The following is a 6,000-nucleotide window of genomic DNA, read 5'->3' on the forward strand; positions in this document are numbered from 1 at the left end:
GCAGAAAAGCCAGATCGAAACCCTGTTGGCCCAAAAAGTCTAAACTGAAGCCAAACTCACTAACCTGACCAAAAAAAATGAAGCCCCTCGCAACCAAATACAATCAGTCGCATCTAAACAGTCAATTCAAGAAAGAACACCGAAAGCATAACCAAGCAACTGGATATGTTAGGAGCTTTCCATAGCCCTATTAACGGGGAAATAAGTTCTAACAACAGGGAGGAAACCCTGGACGAAGGTTTTATTGGCGTAGGTACTTTTCAAAAAAGTAAGCAGACAGGAGCTGAGGAGGGAAAGATAGAAAAGGTAGTCAAGGAATACCTCAAGGCATTCAAAGCCAAGATTGCAAAGATCCCTGGAGTGCCAAAGCCCATGGAGGAAGAGGCTGCAGATGGCTACATAGAGTCACCCTTCTCAGAGGAGATTGCCATGGTGGAAGTACCGAAGAGATTTAGTACGCCCAATATGGCCATGTATGATGGAACAACAGACCCTGATGAGCACGTGTCCCTTTACAAGCAAAAGATGGTGACCAGTTCAATCCCTAGAGACATTAGAGAGGCAATTATGTGCAAAGGCTTTGGAGCCATATTATCAGGTCCAACTCTAACATGGTTCATTAATTTAGATAATGGTACTATTCGATCTTTTGCAAGAATGGTCAATCTATTCAAGATCCAGTTCGCAAGCAGTAGGAAGATCGAGAAGCAATCTTCAGATTTGTACCGAGTTGTGCAAAGGCATGGAGAATCCTTGAGGGATTATCTTAATAGGTTCAACAGGGAAAAGATTGGGATACACAAGTGTGATGCTCCCACAACCGCCGAGGCGTTCAGAAGGGGATTACTGGATCACAACGAGCTCTACAAGGAATTAACCAAGTATCCCTGCACAACCTTTGAAGATGTCCAAGCTAAGAGGCAATGGCCCAGGTTAGATTTGAAGAGGATGTTTACGCAAGAAAGACCCCTGAACCAGATCGCTCGTCAAGAAGGAGCAACAATTTTCCCAAAAGAGACCATTGATTCAAGCCTTATCAGCGTTCTCGCTTTGAGGAAGGAACAGTCAATGCTGTCGAGGGAGGATTCACAGATTGGAGGAAGATCCCGAACTCCCTCCTAAGTTGCATGAATATTGTTTCAATGTTAACCCTACAGGCGTAATTAGGACCTTGAACAAAATGGGAGATATGGTGCAATGGCCCAGGAAGAGCGACAAATTAGGAGAAAAGAAAGATCCGTCAAGGTGGTGTGACTTCCGTTCAAATATCGGTCACATTACTGAGGAATGCGTCGCGCTCAGAAAGGAAGTTGCTTACATGATGAAGAAGGGATCAAGGATGGAAAGTATGGCAAGAAGATCAAGGAATCAATCAGCTTGGAAACGTACCAAAAATACACAAGCCACGCAAGGAAAGAGGAACAAAATAAAAAAGATCTTATCCTTTTGAATATTATTCTAATATCTATGTAAACCCTAGCAATCCCTAGGTATAAATAGAAAAACCAAGCATTGTAATGAGGGGAGGAGCACATTCATACATTAATACAAAATATATATATAAGCAAGTTCTTACGAATTCTGTGTCTATTCTGATCAGGGAGCCTATCCTTACTCAAAATTATATCTTTAAACTCTCTTTTAGTATTTGAATTACTCGTTTATTGCTTTATTATTATTCTTGGTTTGATTGTTGTTACCCCTTAAACCTTAAGCAGATTCCTAGTCCTACCTTACTAAGATTTGCCTAAACAACTACAAAAAATTAGCCACCCACCTACACAAAAAACCCGATCTAACAACACAAAAAACAGCTATACAAAGAAAAACCAAGCTAAACATTCCCTATTCCTCCTGCTCGTTTTCTTTGGCATAATTTGGCTATAATTCTAGTCTGATACACCTCCCATACCAGCTTCTAAACAACCAACTTAGGACTCTGCACGCACAAATCCCAGACAGCCTTATTTCTTTGCTGCCAAACTACATACATAATCCCTGCATAGTAGCTCTGTCTTTTGAACCTGACTGTAATGCCTTGTAGCTTCAAATTGCATTCTTCCAGGGAGCTTGGACTACACTTAATGCATGTAATCTGGTCCACTAAGTCACAACATTCTTTACTGTAATGACACTAAAAAATAAGTGCTCTGTAGTATCATCCCTGTCACCACACAAAGGACAAGAAGTATCATTAATGATGCCCAACTTTGCCAACTTTATTTTCACTACTCTAATTCTTTTCCACACAATTAACCAGGTAGTAAAGATGTGTATAGGAATATTCAATCTGTTCCAAACCCAATTACACCATGGAACCTCTGAAAGTTCCTTCTGTAACCATTTATAACCACTAGCAACTGTGTAGCCCTTTACATTTGCATTCCATCTACTACCAATAAAGTCAGGCTTAAAAAGCTCCTTTACTTTCCACAATTGTTTCCAGCTCCAGCTCCAGCTAGCATTAGCAGGGCAAGAAACTCTTTTCCAATTGTTTTCTTTTATGTACAGATGGTTAATCCACTTAAGCCATAAGCTATCTTGCTTACTAGCAATGTTTCAGACCTGCTTTCCAAGGCAGCAAGGTTCCACAAATGACAATCATGCACCCCTAAACAACCATGCTTCTTATTTCTGCAAACAATATCCCTAGTTATTAGGGGAACTCTATTGGACATAGCCTTACCATCCCACAAAAAGTTCTTGCAAATAGCCACAATACCAATGATCACACTCTTAGCAGGCAGGACAAATATAGAAGCCCAGTAGGAATGTAAAGTTCACTAACATAGCTCTTCCTGCATAAGAAAGAGATATGGTGCCCCAAGATCTAGTTCTAGCAGTAATCTTATCAATAAGACTCTATCAGTTAGTCTTATTAAGCTTTTTAGAGCTAACATTCACACCCAAATACTTGAAAGGCAGGAAATCCTCTTTAAAACCAGAGTTGCTAATAATCTCTCCTTTTTCTCTAAGACTCATATTACAACAATAAATATTCGATTTCCCATTGTTAGCTACAAGACCAGAGGCAGCTGCAAAAGTAGAAAGGCTTCTCAGAATAAGATCAATAGAAGCTTTCTCCCTTTACTGAACAAAATCAAGTCATCTGCAAACACTAAATGGTTCAACTTTAGATTCCCGCACTTAGAATGAAATTTGAACCTCCTGTCTTCACCAAACAGGTAAAAGAACTCGACCATATTTTAGCAATAAACCACTAATTACCTCTCATTTGTGCTAGATGAGTTCAGTCCACGATAATAGAGGCAATTATTACATAAATCAAGTAAGGTTCCATCCTAAAACCATGTAACTAGTAACTATATACTAAAGGAGAAATCAAGAATGACACATGTCATCTCCTGTTTAAAAATTTTCCCTCCAAAGGTTTTAATTTTTTATTGTTTTTTTTCCTTAGAGAAGTATTTAATACTTACTATACAATAATATTTTTCTTCCTATTTGGTAAGTGTATTCCATTTATACACATATTCAACAAAGATATTATTCTTACATACAATACTATGCAATAATATTTTTCTATCTATAATTTTGTGATATAATCTATTGTTTTTCTTTTCTTTCTTTTTTTCTTTTTTTTTTTTTCATTTTTTTCTTTTTCTTTTTTTTTTTTTTTTTTTTTTTTTTTTTTTTTTTTTTTTTTACGTGCACGTATTTCTCCCTTTGTCTTCTTTAGTGTTTTTGAAATTAAATAGTAGTGTTAAACTAATGATAAATATTAAAAATTACTGTGCATGGAACGGAACCTAACCTAGTTATTTATAATTTCCTGCAAAGTTTTCATGTTATATTACGTAAGGCCCCAACTTTAGGAAAGCAAATGCAATTCCAATTTACTACTCTCTCCGTTTCGTATTAATTGCAATACTTTCCTTTTACATCCGTTTCATATTAATTGCAACACTTTCATATTTGGAAAGGACCCACCATTATTTTATAATTTTTCTCTGCCACTAACCCCATTTTCATGAATATTTAATTATTTCTCTTTCCTACTGTTTTAGGTATTTTTACATAGGACACGTGGTCCAATGGAAAGGTGACACGTGTCACCTCAGGAAAGGTTCCTAGAGAACCAATCCCCTGCTGACACGTGGCATCCCCAATGATTGGGAAAAATGGCGGCTTTTCTAGCCCAATTCCCGAGAAAGCCCACCATTCCTAGGTTTCCGTATCTTAGGATGGCGGCACGCATTTCGAGACCCTGTAAATAGGGAGATGTTCCCGTCATGGGACACATTTAGAAATATACACAAAAAATAGAGCAATCATTAGTTGCAGATATTCTCTCGGAATCCGAGAAAATACTTTACTTTTCGCACTTTTTACAGGCTCCATACACGTTCTAACTTGATCGTTGGAGGCGGAACTCCACCCACCCGGAGTCTCTGTTATTTTACAGGTATAGGCGTCCAAAGACCAGTCTTAGAATTGTAACTCTCCCGCAAGACATAAAAAAACCCCGAAACATTTGGCGCCGTTTGTGGGGAGAGTACTTCTAAGATGACATCACAAGAGCCTGTACCACCTCATAATGAGAAACGACCCTTGGTCGGAGTAGAGGTCTATACAGACCAAGACAGTGGTGACGACTTCAATGTTGACACCTATGTGGCACCCGTTCCTTAGAAAGGAACGGAGTATTGGTCAACCTGGCCCCAGTGCCCCAATCGTACAACCGTCTGAACCCCAGGCGGCAGAAGGTGCAGCCCCTGTCACTCGAAACGAGCTCATGGGATTCATGACAAGATTCAAAGAGGAAATCAAGGATCTGATCAACAAGAAGACGGCTGGCTCTAGCAGGGGTCAGTCGGCCAAGAAGAAAAAGCAAGTCAAGGACCGTGTGCCTACTCCACATCCCAAACAAAAGGATGAGAACCAACCCTTCTTTGTTCAGTCTAAAATCCGATTCCCTGAAACAGGGAAGAGGAAGGCCATCCGGCAAGCTTCAACCTAATTAAGGTAAGTACATAGCAATTAGGATTTATTTTTATCCCTCCATTGATGAATTCCTTTGAGTTTTTGGTGGTTTTGCTTTACAATTTAGTAATTATAAGTTCCTTTTATCTAGGGTTTGTCAATATAGACGCGCATTCCCCCCCTCCACGTAATTCTCGCTCTCATGGTTGGCTGATAATGAGTCTGGGAAGAGTATACCAAGTGAAGTGAGAACTAGTTCTGGCATGTTTCTTCAAAAGGGTCAGGTTTGTATTATTTTTTTTTGCTTAATCTTTTAACTAGTTTGTTTGATTACTTTATAATTGCTTAATGTGGTTGAGCAATAGTTTCTTTATGTCATGATACTACTATTTAAATTTTATCAACCTTGAAAAACTTAGGAAAAAATTAGTTTAGACAAGGGTTACCACCAAGGTTGAATTTACAATTAATTAAGTTCAAGTAAGTTTAGGTTAGTTTAGATAACTGAAGAATTATAGGTTAGTTTAGATAAGAGAAGAATTATAGTTTAGTTTAGGTTAATTTACAATTAATTATAGTCCCTTATTAGTTCAATTAATGGATGTATACATACTTACTAACTTTTAATTTGTTTTTTGTCTTTGCGTTTTTATAGGTTCATATGTGAATTGAAGTTCAAGCTAGTTAAGTTTGAAGACTACACATTAATTAAGCTCAAGTGGGAAGTTAGAAAGAATACATCCATTGTGTTGGTATGAATTATAAACTTCTCTAAGCTATAAATATTTCTTTCTCTCTATTATTGTTTTAATAAATGTTTTTTCATGCTAGCTATTACATTTGTGTATTATATAATGACAAACTAAATACAACAATAAATATATGAAATGTTTGCATTGCATCATCATATGCCTAGATACCCGTTCAAGGCTTTCTCATTAGGAGGAAGTCTTGAATAGTCCCCGGTTGGGACTGTTCTTGAACGTTTACTCTCACTTAGGTGGTGAATGTATGTCCTTTTTTTTCGATTTTAAGGAACATCTTGGCTTACCATTT

Source organism: Chenopodium quinoa, unplaced genomic scaffold (assembly GCF_001683475.1).
Source record: "Chenopodium quinoa cultivar QQ74 unplaced genomic scaffold, ASM168347v1, whole genome shotgun sequence".
Taxonomy (NCBI): domain Eukaryota; kingdom Viridiplantae; phylum Streptophyta; class Magnoliopsida; order Caryophyllales; family Amaranthaceae; genus Chenopodium; species Chenopodium quinoa.